At 35.9% G+C, this 19,535-nt stretch overlaps 1 protein-coding gene across 3 annotated transcripts in view; it reads left to right on the top strand.

Annotated features, from left to right (window-relative positions):
- Positions 1-19,535, top strand: part of fam110b (family with sequence similarity 110 member B) — a 46,433-nt gene that overhangs the window by 16,359 nt on the left and 10,539 nt on the right. For all 3 annotated transcript variants that reach the window (XM_084121082.1, XM_084121083.1, XM_084121084.1), the window contains exon 2: positions 13,412-13,502. The gene's annotated coding sequence lies outside the window, so the exon portion shown is untranslated. The remainder of the gene's footprint in view (positions 1-13,411; positions 13,503-19,535) is intronic.

The following is a 19,535-nucleotide window of genomic DNA, read 5'->3' as shown; positions in this document are numbered from 1 at the left end:
CAAGTGCTAGTCAAAATGTGCAACTCTTGTCGTGAATGCGCTCCTCCGGTAACAACATGGTAAAAGCATGGACAACTGAACAAAGAATTCAAAACAATCTATTACAATAGTGTTCTCATTATAATGTTATGTATATGACAGATTTGTGCTGCACATTTTGCACTTAACTGTATATTCATTATCAAAGTGATTACAGGGACAGTTTCACTTCAGTTCTTCGTTCTGGTCCGCATGCCAATGCTATGCACCTCAAGTTACAGCCCACAGTTGCGCCATAACCAATCAGAAAAACATTTTCTGAAGTCACACGAAAAAATGATTCATGAGTGGTCATCACTGTCTGTCGAGCACTAAGTACTCATGCCAATTCCTACCAGTGACTTGCAGCAACAAAGTTGGAGATGGTGTAAACTGGGCTGGAGGAGTCAGTGCACTTGCTCCATGAGGTCATGGAAGAGGCTATATCTGACACCGCGGTTCATGTTTATTGTTCCTGCCATGGATTTTTAATTGGACAGAGCTGAGTATTCATTGTGTTTTCCATGACAGTGGTTTGCTCAACTGTGTTCCTCCACATTCAGGGAAGAGTGTGGTGTTGTGCTGAATGCTCTAGTTTTTGTGTAAGAAGGCATATTGAAGGTAAGGTTATGATGATGACTGTGGTTTTAGTGAATAGACTGGATGAGGTCTGAATCCACAGCGCCTTTGTCCAGCCGGTCCACTTATTAAAAGAACAGCAGTATCAGGTTGTCTTCGAAAGATTTAGTTTATGAAAATTTAATATGGCTGATACACGGCACCGGCCTCAGTCCTGCCGCTGCTGTCTGCCGACACAAGCAGCTGGTTGAGGGACTGTAATTAGATTAGAGAGAGGAGTGGGTGGCAATGGTCAGACGAGTGTGTGTGTGTGTGTGTTTGTCTGCTGGTGTCACAATCAAGCACACGGCTGATGTCACGACTGGCTGGCTGTAATCCGGCACCCTGAGTTGTGCGGCCCATTCTACTGATGCTTCGAAGGTGTGTGATACAATCCATTGCTCTTGCCCTCTCCCTCTCTCCTTTATCAGTTTTTGTCTTTCATTCGATGCATATGGTTGTGTTTGGGTTATTGCTTTGCATTTATTATTTTCTATAAGCAAACACAAGCTGAGGAGAGATCATTTAATTCATGACCAGAGCCAAATGGAATCAGCAGACCTTTTTTTTCACACTTTCTGCATTTTTCACATTTTTCATTTTTTTTTTTTTCAATACTCCTTAATACTGATTAATTTTGTATGATATAAGGTGAATTAGTGTTTGTATCATGTACTCTCACATTCTTGTTCTTTCTAACCTGTCATATTATGTTATATTTGCATTTACTTTTTCACTCTTGTCAGGGCTTAGTAAAAAGCAAAAAATATTATTTTTAATGATATTTATATGTATCATGGTGCTGTTGCATAATAGGAGCTAATGTGGATAACAAAAAATTTTTTTTTTGTAATTTATATAGATAAAAAGGTTTATTATAGCCATTTATTTTTGTATACCAAAGGCATCATATTGAAATAAATAATTATAACATGCATGTCAATAAAAACTTTTGTTTCTATACTACAAAATTATTTGAAATAGCATAGTTTCTTGCACTTTAATGTTCATGGAATGCATTAATTTTCACACAGAATAAATAAAATAAACATTTAGGATTGATTTTATGAAAGGATTGACCAAAGACTGCCTAAATGTTGGATGTATTTCAAAATCGATCCGCTCATCCCTATTTCATGTCATCTGATAATTCATGTGTATAGATAATTTTCTCTTTTCTTTATTTTTTTTAACCTGTCATATTGTTGTCATTTCAGTGGGTGTTTGTGTTTCTCTCTCTCTCCCTTTTGATATGTTATGAGATGTTTTGGGTAGCTGAGAGGGCGAAGCAGGGATCGGGAACACGCTGAAGAGTTATTTTTAAAACTGCCAGGCAAAAATTGCTCCGAGTACAATTTCAATGCACTTAATTCCCATTATTTTACCCAGCATTCCTCAGTAATGATGGCATAAAGCATGATGAAATACTGATTAGCTGGTTTATATCATGCATGACTTTTGTTTCTAGTAAACAGAGACCTAAGTGCCATTATTCATAAGAGGATGTTATCCATCACCCAAAATATCTTTCAGTGAGTTCTTGAAATCAGCCTGAATGGGCAAACACGCTGAGGATTATACAGGCACACATGTGTCTCAGCGTGCACACGTCGCTGTTGCATCCGGATTGTTTTGTTTCCGTCGAGTCTCCAGCTGGTTTTCACGTGGCATGGCTATTTGATATTCCATCCATCATTGATTTATCACAGCTTTACATAATACCGGCACTGTTTATGCTAATACTTCATCAAAAATGAAAAACATTTTACAAGCTTAATGTTCTCTTTGAAATCAGAGATACAGATACAGTTTTAGCTCTTTTTCACTTTGCACAGGACTCAGCAAAAATGACTACTATTATTATTATGATTATTATAGCTCAGCAAAAAAAGTATTATTATTGTTATTATTATATTTATCATAGTACTATAGCATATTAACTAATAAACATACTAAAACTAAAGTATTGTAACAACCATTTAATGAAAAATGTAATGTAATGTATTTTCTTCTGCCATATTTAAAGGTACACTATGTAACTTTTCGCACTCTAGTGGTTTAAAAACAAAACTACATGCATTTTGTGGAAGAACATTGTTTTGGTTGCACTTCAGCTCTGTGTGACTGTGTGGATGAATATGGTTCTTTCCTCATAACTAAAAAAGAGAGAGAGATTAGCCTACTGCTCATAAAACATTCACTATCAGGCTTAAGAGATCTAACCAGTTTAGATGGAAAGGATCTCAAGCTGAAATGTTACTGTAGCTATACCCATTAAAAGACATGGTACTTCCTTGAAAATAAATTCCAGCACAATGAATAATGAAATGACCCTTCAAAATAGATAATGCTTTACAATGAACTCTGTTAGCGAGCTACATATGGCAATTTATCTGTTCAATACAATACCTTATAAAGGATATTAAGAAAGTATTGACCAAAGACTGCATAAATGTCGAATGTATACATATTTTAAGATCGATCCGCTCATCCCTATTTCATGTCATCTGATAATTCATGTGTATAAGTATATCAAATAATTTAATGTGATGCAAAGTGCACTAGTGTTTATATCCGAAACTCAATTTCTTTGTTTTTTTATCTGTCATCTTGTGATTTCAGTGGGTGCATGTGTTTCTCCCTTTTGATATGTTATGAGACATTTTGGGTAGCTGAGAGGGCGAAGGAGGGATCGGGAACACTTTGAAGAGTTGTTATTTAAAAAAAAAAAAAACTATACTTATAGCTTTAGGCTAAAATACTATACCTATACTTTAAAAAAAATTAAATACTAGGGCTGCACGATTTATCGCAATTTACATGTAATCACACTTAAACCGATTTGGCTTATTGCGATTATGAAATCGCAAAGGCTGCGATTTTTATTTTATTTTATTTTTTATGCGCAGCTTGTCATTGATGTACGGCTCTGTAAACGCTGCTCCATCTGAAAGCACTGTGAGTTTGAGTCACTTATAGCATGCATTTGAAAAAGCAACACGCGTCAAACAGGTTTCCAAACAACATTTAATAACATGCTTCTACTCCAAACTCACTTCATCACGACAGTTGAGCATCCCTCTGTGAGATGATGTGGCTTCTTACACAGTCGTGTGGTTATTAGTCATGTTTAATCAAAGCGTTTCAATCTTCTGTTTATTCAGCTACAGCGATGATGCCCGATAGGGATTTCCTGAAATGATGTACGTTATCGTACTTCTGCGGCAGGGCATATTTGGCGTGTGTGCGTGAGAGCGCCCTCTGGTGTTCAGATGGAGCAGCATTTACCGATCAACCGTGCTGCACTGACAAGCTGCGCATAAAATAATCGCAGCCTTTGCCAAATCGTGTGCGGTTTCATTGCGATTAATTGTGCAGCCCTATAAAATACCCTACTCACCTGTTGACGCCATCTCAGCGTATTTTAATATATTTTATTACGAGCTCTGTCGCGTTCTCTTTTTGCCAGCAGACTCTCTGTTTGGCGTTTTTTTTTTTTTAAAGTGGGTGATTCCCCAGAGGTTAAAGATTTAGCTGCTCCATGTCAACCTTTCTATTTACGGATATGACTAGAAACGCACAGGCGAGTGATGCATACGGAATTTCCTGTAACAACCATCCCATCAGGCCTAATACTATAAACACATAGAATGTGAATCAGGGTAAGACAAAAACACATTTTGGAAGATTGATAATGTATTGACTCATTATTTGAATTGTGTTGATATTGAACAGAAAGTGTTACATTGTGTACCTTTAATATATATGGTACAAATATTTTTTACATTATTTAATGATTTCATTTTTAATTGTTTTGTGTGTGTGGTGGGAATAGACTGGGCAAGCAGAATATTTTTTTGAGCCCTTCCTGGATTTACCTTTAGTCTTCTGTCTTTTGACAAATCTGAAAAAGGTTATTTTTGCAGGGGTGACACGGATGGTGTTGGGTTCTTTTTTCTGAGTTACTGGAGCATTGAACAGCCCTTTAGCTGAGTTTACTATGGACAAGCTTGTGCTGTAGTCTGTGCCCTTGGCCTGTGCATGAGAGAGGAGTTGGGCCAGCTGAGCCTTGACGAAAACTTTAGAGATCGTGAGGCAGCAGACGGGCACTGCAGCGTTCCTTACTCAGCACAATGTCCTCTCTCTGTCTCTCCTCCCACCCTTACATTTCCAACGTCTGCTGCTGTTCTGATCCTTCCCCATACTCCTGTGTCCAACCTAATAATGAGGAGACTGCATATCCTCGTTCTCTGTCTATTCGGACGGGATTAATTTAACATGGAGAGGTGGGGTAAAGTAATAATTACCAGAGCCTCTCTGTGATTTTAGTCCCGTCCGAATGTGCCATCTCAGTAATGATTACGGACAATAGCCCTATTCGGACGGGACTAGTTTAACATGGAGAGGTGGGGTAAAGTAATTATTACCAGAGCTTCTCTGTGATTTTAGTCCCATCCGAATGTGCCATCTCAGTAATCTTTACTGACATTGTCTGTAATGATTACTGAGATGGCACATTCGGATGGGACTAAAATCACAGAGAAGCTCTGGTAATAATTACTTTACCCCACCTCTCCATGTTAAACTAACTTGATTGTGACTTTTACCTGCAGTAAAAAGGTACAGAAAAATTACCTCAGGTAATACTAATCCCGTGTGAATAGACCCGCTGTAAATATGTACGTAAATAATTCGTCATTCCTGTTTTAAAGTAGTTTTCCGCGGTTTTTCAAGTATGGAGACTCTTGAAAAAGCATTCAGTTGCGTTCTAGACGCTGGGACAAGTCTGTGGCAAAACTCAAGTGTTTTCCACATTCCATTCAGATCAGAAAGAAGATCAAAAGCACTTGTTAGAGACACAAAACATCTTTTAGCGTTGGGTAAGTGCCTTTTACCAACACAATCCAATCTGAAGTTAATTAATACATCGTTCGACCGGACATAACTGTTTTATATATATAAATATAGGTTGTTTGTGCACGTGACATCTCGATATCAGGAAGCAACATAATACACACATGACGACAGGAGGGTGACGGCGATGTGCAAATCGAGTTACCCCTCCCACTTCTGCTAGTTTTACTGAGATATCTTATCCCGTGCGAATTGGCCATTACTATTACAGACATCCTGTGGTAAAATTACATTACTCCATCTACCCTTGTAAAGTTAATCCCGTCCGAATAGGGCTTAAAACAAACAGCGGCTTACCTCAAATTCCTTCACTGCCCTACTGACGTTCACATGTCAGTCTGATAGCGTTTTGTATTGATGCCATTCATGATTTTGATGGATAAGATTACGTTGTATCTTCACAATTTTACAGATGTGCAATGACACAAACACTGAAAAGGGCTCAACACATATACACGCTACCATTCAAACATTTAAAGATTTAAAAAAAATGTTTTTGTGTAGAGTCTCTGATGCTCAAGGCTGCATTTATTTGATCAACAATACACTAAAATGTGATATCGTGAAATATTAATGCAATTCAGAATAACTGATTTTCCATTTTAATATATTTTAAAATGTAATTTATTCTTATGATGGCAAAGCTGAATTTTCAGCATCATTACTTCAGTCTTCAGAAATTTTTTCAGAAAAAATTTCAGAAAATGCACCGATTTGGTGCTCAAGAAACATTTCTTATGTTGAAAGCAGTTGTGCTCTTCAATATTTTTTTGGAAACCGTGATACATTTTTTTCAGGATTCTTTACTAAATATAAAGTCCATTTTCCATGGGAACAAAAACATATATTTTTTAATGAAAATGATGAAAATACAGTTTTTCCAAATTCGCCCGTCGTTGGCGTAAAGGTATGTTAGAAAGTACATTTTCGACCTTGTGTGCCAGAAGCGTGTGTTTGTATGTATGCCGTTGCCTCCCTCTCAGTATGAGCTCTCATTAAGCTGTTCTGGGTGCCGGCCCATAGCTTGGCCTCTTTCTCAAAGCGGACCTGCTATGGAGGGTTGTTTTAATGAAGAAACACTCCTTGTTTTCAGCTTTTAACATACTTGCAACAATCTTATTCATCCCCCTCCTCAAAGGAGGCCAGCCTCTCCCATACTGGCCTTGTTGGTAAACAAAAGATCCTGTGCAAAAGCCACCACACCTCCAACCTGTTTGTCCCCATCGGGGCCTGTTTCCTCAAAATAAACCTTGGTGTGTGGCAATGCGTTTGTTCTTTTAGTGGTTTGGGACTGTCCAGCTTTCCTGTAGGCCCGCTTGAATTAAAGAGAGTCTCTGTAAGTTTGTAGTATTCCTTTTTCCCAACCATCAAGTGAAGGAGGCATGGATTCCATATGAATTGCTGAATGGTTCCTTTTATGTTTTCACTGTGCCACTGGATACGCTGATTTCACGCAGCCGCCATTTTGAAATCGAAAGATCGAAAGTGTATGAAGGACTAAAAATGACAGAACGAAAAATAAATAAATAAATAAATAAAAGTAGAAATAAATAAATAAATGCAGAAATAATATTGAAAATAAATACATTTTGGTAATATAAATGGCTATTTCTGTATTTTTACATGTATTTATTTATTTATTTATGCATTTCTATATGTATTTATTTATGTATTTATACATTTATTTATATATTTATGTATTTATATATTTATTTATTTATATATGTATTTATTTATACATTTATTTATTCCTACATTTATTTATTTCTGTATTTCCACATTTCTACATTTATTTTTCCCTGCGCATGTATGCTAATTGACCAATGGCTAAGCCACGCCCCCAAACGCGATGAGCCAATCACAGTACGCATAGCTAACCCAATACACTCGGACATTCTCTGCTTCCTCGTCCATTGCAATGCATTGCGGTTATCAGTTTTCATTCGTTTTTATGTTTTTTCTTGTCATTTTGGCTTTTAAACAGCGTGTGTGTGTGTGTGTGTGATTTTGGTTGGGTGACAGTTGTAGGTTACAGTTTGACAAGAGTTTACAGTTTGACAAAAGCACAATGTTGTGTTTTACACAAATATAAGTAGGCTAAACACTTTGCAGTTTTAATTACGTCCTGTATGAACAAAATGGAGTATGTTTTTATGTTTCCACTGTTCGATCGCGCCCGCTCTCTGACACACACACACACACACACACACACACACACACACACAGAGACACACAAACACACACACACACACACACACACACACATTCCAGCAATGCAATCTTGACATTGCAGCCTGTTCATTATTCTGCGCTCACACCAAACGTGAATAGAGCGTCAAATTCGCGCGTATCCGCGTCTAGTTCGACGCTTGAACATTTTGAATCCAAAGCGAATAGAACGCGCGTATAAAGCGAGCGTTTGAAGCAAAAGCACCAAACTATAACGTTTACACTGTGAACTGTAAATCTTTGTTCTGGAGCTGAAGCTATCGACCTTCTCAACAATAAAATTATTAATATAACCCTCCAATGCATATTTAAGGCCCTTTTGGTGACATCGAGATGATATATAATCTTTCTGTCTCCAAAAAATCATCAATTGCCTCCTGTGAAATGTCTCCTACTATGACAGCTGCCAAAGCGCCTGTTACCGAATGTTGACTGTTTGTCCGAGTGAGTGGAGGGGGCGTGACTTAGCCATTGGTCAATTAGCATACATGCGCAGGGAAAAATAAATGTAGAAATGTGGAAATACAGAAATAAATAAATGTAGAAATGTGGAAATACAGAAATAAATAAATGTAGGAATAAATAAATGTATAAATAAATACATATATAAATATATAAATAAATAAATATATAAATGCATAGATATATAAATAAATGTATAAATACATAAATAAATACATATAGAAATGCATAAATAAATAAATAAATACATGTAAAAATACAGAAATAGCCATTTATATTACCAAAATGTATTTATTTTCACTATTATTTCTGCATTTATTTATTTATTTATTTATTTTTCGTTCTGTCATTTTTAGTCCTTCATAAAAGTGAGGCTCCGGTGGGAAGAACCCCGGAAGTAAAGATAAACAACAATGCCTTGGACTACCAACCTGAAGCTGCTGCCGCGATTTACACTATTGGATGTTAATATCCAATATAGGATATATATATAGTTCATTCCTGCTTATTTTTTTACTTTCTGAATTATATATATATATAAAAAATTATTTTATTTATAAATGAATTTCACTGTATATAGTCTAAAGTATGAAAGAAATGTATGTACAGTTTTAGAATTGACACAACATCATTAAACACAACAATACGCCATCGCATTCACGACTCTCCTGTGATTAAAGGCGACACTTCCGGTTTTCTTCCCACCAGAGCCTCGCTTTCGATTTCAAACGGCGAAGTTACAACAGCCTCTGCAAGGTGGAGCTTCTGATTGGCCCTCCAGCTCCATTCAAACCATAACTTCCTCTCCTTTAGTGAAAGATCTCGTCCGACGTTCTCTGTATCCGTCTCAGCTTCTAGGTCTGTACACTGTAAAAAATTATATGAGCAATAAGTTATGACAAGTTAACACGTTTTTACATCACTTTAATGCAGTTTTTTTAACTTTTTTTTTTTTTAGAAGTTTAATATAATTTAAGTTGACGACTTAAACATCTAAGTTGATTGTACTTAAAAATTTAAAGAAGCACCTTTTTTTATGTCAATGTAGATCAGTGGTTTTCAACTATAGGCCACAGCCTAAAAATGAGTTTCAGGTTCTGGTATGGACAACAGTGATAAAATAATGATAAATGCAAATCATTTTTATTTTTATTAATATTTTTCTTTAAGATGAGAATATAATATTTTTTAAAAGAGAGGATAGTATCTAGAGGGGACAAAAGTAAAATGGTATTATTTACATTTAGATATTTTTTTTTGTAAATATAGGCTAACTTACAATATTATCATTCATAATTATCTGATAGCGAATTAAACAGGTTTAAAAAGGAGAAACTGCTTCCCATATTTTTTGTTGTTGAAATTAAGCTTAAGTATGAAATTAAATTATTATTATTGAAGTATTTTGTGGATATAATTTTGTATTGTTAGGTTTTTAGTTTTGTTCTTTGACACGATAAACAATACTGTATTGGGTCGCCACATGATATCCAGAAGTAAAATCTGGGTTATGAAGCAAAACCATTTGCCAACCACTGATGTGAAGTCTCCCTGGTGCAGCATGTTTTCTCATTAAAACTGGATCTTTGAGAGAGACTGATTCTGCTGCTGCTGGTGGCAGAAAGGCATGATGGGAGTGCCATCAAAGACAAGCAGCATCCAAGGTGAAGAGTTTGTGTGTGCATGAAAGACGAGACACACTGAACATAAATAGCACTTGCATTCAACAGTATAATGTATTCTTGTGTCTGGCTGATGAGCGCTTCACGGAGCTGTTGTTTAATGTCTAGAGTTTTAGTTTCCACTGACGTCTACAGATCGTCTGTAGTTTCAGGGATGTTACTACGATCGTTTGTTAGATCTTTGTTCTTGTTTCGCAGCATTTCATTCTCTGTTGTTCTTTAGTTTCATGCTGAAGTGGAATAGTAAGTGAGTGTTGTAAGTTAAGTTGACACTGTTGGCTGTAGATTTGGGAACTGACTCACCCACATGCTGTTGTATGTGATTCATGGCTTGGGACTTGTTTGTAATGATAATGCAGGCTTTGGTGTTTGCTCACAGATAAATGAAGCTGTGAAAGTCGGCGGTTGGCTCTGTGAAGAGTGCCGTCTGCACGGAATGCCAAATGACCACGTGAAAAGCGAAGGCTGTCTCTGTGCTTGAGTAGTAAACCAGCTCTCAGCGGGATTTATGTTCTGATACTAGAAGTTTCTAAACCATGGTCACCCCTGACCCTAGAATACATGACTAGTAAAAACCTATATGAATGCATAAATGGGGTCAAAGTGACCCCTGTTAGATTTGCTGGTTTTCTTCCATTTAGAAGAGAAGGCATCCTGTTTTTTTTCTTTATTTTCAGTGAAATTACCAAAGTCAGCAAAACAGTCATCTTTTCTTCCATTTTGTGACGTATATCCGCGTAAAACTTCTCGAATGAGGAAAAAATTTAGGGCAGGACTTTGGGAATTGATTGGAGTTCATTTTTTGATTGTCTCTCACAGTGGACATGCACCTACGATGACAATTTCAGACCCCTCCATGATTTCCAAGTGGGAGAACTTGCAAAATAGCAGGGTGTTCAAATACTTATTTTCCTCACTGTATGTACAATTAAAAAAAATACTTTATTTATTTAAAAAATATATATTAATAAGAATGATTATTAATGATTTTTATTATTATACATATTGAAATAAAATCAATAAATAAAATGTATAAAATATTGTATTTTATTCAATTCTTTAAATAAACATTTTACTCATATTCATTTATTTCAATATCATTTGTTTTCTAGAGCTAAAAAAAACATCTGATAAAATAAAAAAATCTCATTCCGCCAAAGCAACCCATACGGATACGTTGGTTATGTCTGGACACACAAATATTATTTGATCACTTGCAATTAATAGTGTGGACAATCTGCCTAAAAAAAATCGGATTTGCCTGCAGTCTGAACAGCCTTGTTTGTTTGTTTGTTTACCAACTTCTGACTTATTTCTACTGAGAAATGGGCATTGTAGTTGTAGTCGCTAAATATTAGCATGGTTATTATTATCACTGAAGTACCAAAAACCAGGTGCACTTCCTCCCGCAGTGCCAGTAGATGTCTTGCATCGTACATCCAGTGAGACACCCAGTCCTGTCATGCATCTGGATCTGGACCAGTGAATGTCTGATGTGAAAGGAAAGGCAAATCCACCATCTTACTCCCAGGAAATTCCTAGACCCATTGGTTATAGGCCTACTCTTAATTGTTTTTGTACGCTTCTCAAAGTTGATGCCTTTGGGTTCAGTTGATGTCTCAGTGGTATAGGCAAGGCAAGTTTATTTATATAGCACATTTCATACTCTATGGCAATTCAAAGTGCTTTACAGAAAGGAATTAAAAAAATCACAAAATAAAAGCAAGGAAAATTAAAACAGTTATAAAATAAATTAAGAGATATATGATATAGTTATAAAATGAATTAAAAGAGTAAAAAGATGATGCATGGATAAACTTCTCATCTGGCAAAACACCGGTGTATCATATTTTTCACAACTCCCAGTTTTACACTGAGATTTTCCCATGGTGATTACACTGTGACTGCGGTGTTCTTTCGGCAGTCTGCTATAGTATAGTTTGCTCAAAGTGCGTGCAATGTGAGGAGGATCCAGCTGACTAAATGGGTGTTTTGTTCCTTCATATCATTAATCACATGAACTGCGTTGAATTCTCTTGGGAGGGATGACATAATGAATATGCCGGTTTGACATCTCATCTGTGTGTCTTGATTAGTCTGAGGAAAGAAAAAAAAAATGTGAAAAATGTCAACAAAATGGATCAATAATGAGGTGATTCTGTATTTCTAGTTTTGCTGTCAGGTTGTATTCTCTGACTGAGGTGATAATGTGGTTACTGCTTCATTAAAGTGCTAAGCCCCGAGCAGCGAGTTTGCACCAGGATTTTCTCATTACTTAGATGTCCGTGTCTGGAGGAACTTCCCCATAAAATGATAAACTGTAGCCATGCGAGCCTGCGAAGCTCCAACATCTGCTGCTTTCTGTAGTGTCATGATGATTCATTAACACAGTAAAAGGGAAGTAACACTGTGAGCTCAACATGCAAACACTCATCATCCACTCTCTGTATTTATGCGGCTCACTTATGTCCTTACAATCGCAGTCTTAGCTGTCTCGAAATAAGAGATCGGAATCCAGGCTGCGCTGCTCAACATCACCAGGTTTAAAATGGTCTTTAACCCCTTATAACACTCATTTGGTCGTCTTTGAAAAACGACGCCGTGCTAGATATTGGCAACTTTCCATGAATCAAATCAAATCAAATTTTATTTATAGAGCATTTTTAAAATCAACCTTGGTTGACCAAAGTGCTGTACATGAAAGTAAAAGGAATAATAAGAGCAATAAATACGTAAAAGTTACAGAAGATTAAAAGCACAAGAAAAAAGATGAGTTTTTAACATGGATTTAAGTGGGCCCTTATGATAGGGCCCTTAATCTAATATATTAAAAAGTAATATTTAATATGATTAAATATTAGGCTACTTGTAAATATTATTATTTAACAACATATATATAATATGATATATATATAATATATATATATATATATATATATATATATATATATATATATATATATATATATATATATATATATATATATATAATATGATTTGATATAAAATAATATTAATATTATAATTTATTAATATTATTTAGTGCTAATTAATATGGTATATTATTAATATAAAATAAATATAATTTAAAATAATACTAATTTGGGTAACAAGGTTAGAATGAAGACACTGTCAACAGTAATATTTGTCAAAATTCTGAAAATGTAATTAACTGATTGACTTTTTTCCCCCACCATGCTATAGAAATTGTTCTAACTTCTAATGTAATTTTCTTTTCTTTTTATTATATATAGTTTGGTTTCTACACAATTTCTTACATCTCCTAGTCCTCATTCCTTAGAATTCCTATTTGTATAAAAGCTTTATTTAAGGTGTACATGTCACACAAAAAATCCATTTACCATTGTTATTATACAACAATTTTCTCATTGCTAGTGCTTTGGTAATAAAGCTATCAGAAAAACACTGAGTTTACTGTTCACTGATTTGTGAAGGCAGCATCTTACCTGCTGTTTTCTCTTGCCTAGACGTCACCCCCTCTGATAACCTGCAGCATCTGGAGGACAAGAGCGGCTCGGACAGCAGCTCGGAGCCTGTTAAAACCTGAGCCACACAGAGGTTGGTTACTTCATCTTTCATCTTCTTAAATGCACTTCCATCCAGTATAACTTATAGACTACTAGTTAGTTGTAAAAACTATACTTTGAACAACACTAGCCAACCAATTGTCTATACACCAACAAACATTTCATATGATATCTGCAGTGCTGGGGGCAGAGAGTCTGTTTGCATTCCCAGGTCCTGCTAATGTGTTGTGTTTGTTGTTGTGTGCGTTAGCAGATGTTCCTTCACAGAAACACAAGAGGTACCTGAGGGAGCAGCTTTTAGTGCAGGAAAAGTTTTTCCCATGTCATTTCCTCTTAAGCGAATGGGTTGTACAAGCTGACACATTCCCTTTGATCATTTCCAACCCTTCAGAAGTGCGTAACTCAGTATGTTCATCTGGGTAAAGGCAATGATGAAATCAATGTGTTCCAGAATCCAGACTCACTAACAAGCCGTTAAAATGTAATCGCGTGATGTTTGAAATGCCATTTTTTCATTGTCCACAATCTGTTAACACAATTGATGAAAAAGAGAATGAGAATTTTGGTGCTCGAGTCAAGTCATCTATGGTGTGTCTAATTCTCAGCAGTTTGTTTATTATAATTAACCTGAGAAGATTATCTTTTCAGACCGACTGCCTTACAAAACATGCCTGAAACGGTCTCCACCTACAGTCATGTTAGGAACAGCTGTCCAAGACTGCTAAACCATCACATTCAGTCACACTGGACCTTTGTGAAACAATATGTTACTTAATTTTTGTTTTGTTTGGTTTTCTTTTGTGTTTTGATTAAATTATGTGCAATTGCAGGCTGATGTAGTTTGAAAAATATGGAAGCAGATCAGTCTCATTATTAATTCACGCAAAAAACTTGATTCACACATGCGTAGACAATTTCACATGCAAGAAACAAAATTCACGTGCACAAAAAAACAATTCACACACTGTAAACCCGGATAAGTAGAATCTACTTAAAAAAACCAAGGTAACTCGTTGCCTTAAAATTTTTAAGTAATGAAGCATTAGTTGAATAAGTGAAGTGGACTACGTTCAATGTACTTAAGCCCATAATGGAATGGAATAGAACATTTAAGTTGAATGTACTTATAACCGAGTTACAGTAACTGAAGATACTTAGTTTAAACAATCATTCCCCACCCATTTATTTAACTCAGCTTGTTAAGTAAGCATTACTCCATTACCAATTCAACTAAATTGTATATTCTAACGGACCCAACTTAACTTTTAGTTCCTGAAACTCAAAATATCTTTCAATCAATAGAGCCATGTAAAATACACACATACAACTGCAACATTACACTGATCCAATTTTATTTTTATTGAACATGTCTTTTTTTTAGCAACAAAAGAAACAAAGCCATGGCCTAATATGGTTCTAGTGTGTAGTTTCCTCAGTGATGGCATGAAAAAAAAGATAAAAAAGAAAAACAAATGTCAACCAACGCTAATGCAGTTTTAAATGAGGATCAATCAATTGTACATTAACATCAGGGACACAACAATAACGTCCAGAAATCACGAACTTAATTTGCGATTTCATATTTTGTTTTTGACCCTCTGAACTTACCGTTGGACAGGCAAAACTTGGTGATATTAAGTTGTTTGAGCTCAAACACATAATTGCAATAAGATAGGCCATTAAAAAGTACAGTTTACTCAGAATTCATAATTAATGTAAAGAAATGACACATGTTTTAGTAATACAAACTCAGTTTGTTTGAGTAGAAACTACTGATTGGACTTAAAAACTCAATTACAATAAGAAAGGACAAGAAAAAGTTCAGCTTAATCAGAATTAACAAGTAATGTCAATAAATTAGACACATTTAAGTAATATGAACTCAATCTCTTTGAGTTGAATCAAAATCTGGGTTTACAGTAGCCTGACTACGTCAGACTTCGTACTTCCGCTCAATTTCATTTCGCTTCTGTACTCAGTCTGAGACAGCGTAATAGCTTTCCGTTTTCCTCCGGCCTGAAAACAGCCGGCCAATCAACGAACAGAGGGTGGGCTGAGAGCCGTGACGACGTAGACACTAATTGTACTGTGGATGCGTAGATTTACACATAATCTGCAAAAGTCGTTCACAGCCATGTTCACTCCGGTATTTCGCTCGATGGTTTTGTTTTCGCATCATACATGTGTTTACAGTGGAAGTTAGATGCGGCTGAGCATGCGCATAACACACGCCATAACCAAACGTTATGTGATTGGCTTACGGGTAACCAATGATTTTAAACTTCAGACAAGCGCCCCCTGGGAGAAAGAAAAACGCTTTTCAATTATGCCATGCCAGACTCTGTCTACGAAGCAAAGCGAAGTAGCAGAGTTTGGTATTACCAGGCTAGGTTTACAGTGCATACGTGAAAAAATATATATTCACAAAAAGCAATTCACATGCACAAAATAAAATTATATATTTGTAAAATACATTTCACAAATGCAAAACACAATTCATAGATGTACAACTGTGCACAAAAACTTTCGAATGTTTAAAATGTACGAGTTTATCCTTGAATGTAAATGTGCAAATCGTCATTCACGTGTGAATCACCTTGGGTATGTGTGTGTGTATTTTTGAGACTTTCCTGGCAGCGTACTCCTCCTTCACAGATCAGTCGCACTCTTTAGCCAATTAGATTTAAGCTTATCAATCGACCAATCATAATCATGTGAGGGCGTGCCTACCTTCATGTTACGTCTTTAGCTTTCGACCACAGTTCATGGCTAAGCAGGAATGTGCAGTTGATCGGTTCATTTCTGTGTGTTTACTGAAGTTAGAGATCAGTTGAAGCAATAGTTTATGAACTATTAACTGATGTAAGCAAGTGCTGTGGTAATCAGATGTCCCATATTGTGTCAAAAATGAAGAAGAAATGATGCTTCTTTGGTTGTATTTTAGCTGCAGCTGCAGGTACAGAATACAGACAGAGCCCCTCAGACAGCTCTCTCTCTTTCAGTTACAATCACGCAAATGGTTGCAAAACAATCATCTGGATGGCCAATACCCACCCTAGCACTCTTAGCACTGGCCTCATCGAGATTGTTCTTTAAATAGTGAATAGACCTATTTTTATGAGCACCCATTGTTAATTTGCCATATGTGCAATTTGTGTATGTTGTTAAATTATTACACTTGTTGTTTCTCTGCATTTTTCAGGATTACTCGCCTTTGGCGTGACATCTGGATAGCAGTCACAAACATCTTAATGCATGTTGTTTCTTTATTCTCTTTTATACTTTATCTTTATGTATTAATGTCTTAATATATTGGTAACACTTTACAATAAGGTTTCATTAGTTAACATGAACTAATAATGAACTGCACGTGTACAGCATTTATTAATTTTTGTTAATGTTAATTTCAACATTTACTAATACTTTATTAATATCTTGTTAACATTAGTTAATGCACTGTGAACTCCGGCTGATTTCTCTAAATAAGCTCTAACTTTTAATAATGTTCAACCAAGGGAAAAAAGGCTTCTGGGGGGGGTGTTTGGCTCGAGGTCATGGTGCAAAGGACCCTAGGTTGATTTTACTCCAGACCATCCCTTTAAGATTGTCAGTTCATGATCTTCATATGTAACTGGAACCTTAATCATTCATGACCAAGTCATTTATATATATATTATTCCCAAAGGATTCAGAAACTTTCAAATTAATAAAACTTATACATCAAATGTCTTGACTATGTAACTATGTCTTTGAATCTTTTAATTCTGACATAAAACAAGAACATTTAATAATGCATGCATAGCAGGGCTTTATTCCTAGAGTCATAAAGTACATAAAGTCATAGAGTACATAAAGTCAGCAGGAGACAAATGAATACAGTAACAATGCATCACTTTCAACCTCTTGTTGAAACAACTGTCAAAATGGATGGCTTGCAACATGACTGTTTTGAAAGAATTACAGTAGGAAAGGTAAGAACATAGAACTGGTTGTCTGCAACTTCATACATCATCTGTCTCGGAAATCTGAAACAATAAAATTACATAATACATGCAGCTTAAAACAAAACATAGATGTATCCTGTGTATGCACGTCATTACATTATCATCATCATCATCATCAGTTGAATGTGTGGTGGACAGGACATGAAAATCCATCAATACTAAAAATAAATGTTTATGTTCACACGTGGACTAAACGGCAGTTCATAAACTATTGCTTCAACTGATCTCTAACTTCAGTAAACACACAGAAATGAACCGATCAACTGCACATTCCTCTACTTAGCCATGAACTGTGGTCGAAAGCTGAAGACGTAACATGAAGGTAGGCACGCCCTCACGTGATTATGATTGGTCGATTGATAAGCTTAAATCTAATTGGAGGAGTGCGCTGCCAGGATATATATATATATATATATATATATATATATATATATATATATATATATATATTATATATAATATAATAAATATATATATATATATATATATATATATATATATATATATATATATATATATATATATATATATATATAATTATTATTATTATTATTATTATTATTATATATTTTTTATTTATTTATTTATTTTTTTTCACGCACGTGAATATACACATTAGAATATAATGCAGTATCATGATGAACCATGTTAACACATACGCTGAGACTGTAAAGTGATCCAATCCACAGCATCAGGATCACCAAGCCAACTGAGGCCATCCTCAGTTCTCCGTCACTGCTGTCCTCTCGCTGCTCCTTGAGTAGCACTAACGGGATTATTTTTTCTGGGTCCGGAACAGATAAAGCATTAAGTGCACAAGAGCTTAGGGTCTTCGCTGTGGGTTCCTGATAGTTAGTGTACAGTATAACTGCATACATACGCTCATCATTCATTCACTATTATACGGGTGATCAAAGCCCGTAAGCTTTGGGTTGATGAGGCATGAGTAAAGTCATGAGTGGTGAGATTTGTCCCATGAGCTTTAGTACAGGATAATCTGAGTCATGGCTTTGCTCTTAATGAACCTCAGTCTGGGTTAATATCCCTTGCATCCGTTTACATCAACTAGATTAACTTTGTTCTCATTAACTCCAAGAGCTGGTTAGGTAGTTATTGCTGCAAGAAACACACTCAACAAAGCTGTGCTAGAACATTTATATTCTCCCAGGTCATGTTACTCCAAGCGCTTGAACTACTTCAGATACGTAGAACAAATAGATTTGCAACAGTCGCTTTTTCGCATCCAGTGTGGACAGATTCTAGCTTTTACAGCGCAATGCGGCGGTGTTGCTTTTATTCTTGTGAACTTATGTAACCATGGTCCAAAATTAACACTCACGGAGTGTCAAACGCTTCTCTGTTAGCATGGCCTTTGAAAGTAGTTTAAAGGCCATTCCTAGAGTTTGTCCCAAAGCGAAGGGAGCATATTTAAATGTGCTTAAAGTCGAAGTTGCTCTCTTAAGAATACAGACAAATGTGCTTGTGCTTTGAAAGGCTCACCTGCAGTCTTTCATGAGCCATAGAAGGTCATATTCTGGTTATGTGCACTTGTAATTTAGTGTTTTGTAGACCTTCTCAAAATAGATGCGCTGTTGCTACCTGTGCCTGCCAGGTAGCCCTTGACAAAGCACAGCACGTCCTGTGTTTGGTCTGGATGTCAGAATGATGCCTTTTAATAGGTTTGCTATTTACCTTAGGCTTTATTTTCAGAGCCTTTCCTCTATCACAGAGCACCTTTGATTTACTGCAGCGGCATTGAGATCACAAAATATCCTTGAAATTGCTGTGGGCCTTCCAGTGCCAGTATCACAAATAAAATTAAAGTGTCTAAGACAAATATGTCTTCTGTCTGTGAAGACATGTGGAAGAAAAAGTGGAAGAAAAGACATGCACTCATTCATACTTAAGATTGTCAGTTCATGATCTTCATATGTAACGGGAACATTAATCATTCATGACCAAGTCATTTTTATATATATTATTCCCAAAGGATTCAGAAACTTTCAAATTAATAAAACTTATACATCAAATGTAACTGTCTTTGAATCTTTTAATTCTGA

The sequence above is a fragment of the Abramis brama genome (assembly GCF_963993115.1).
Source record: "Abramis brama genome assembly, chromosome: 7".
NCBI lineage: Eukaryota > Metazoa > Chordata > Actinopteri > Cypriniformes > Leuciscidae > Abramis > Abramis brama.
This window is presented reverse-complemented; position numbering and strand designations above follow the sequence as displayed.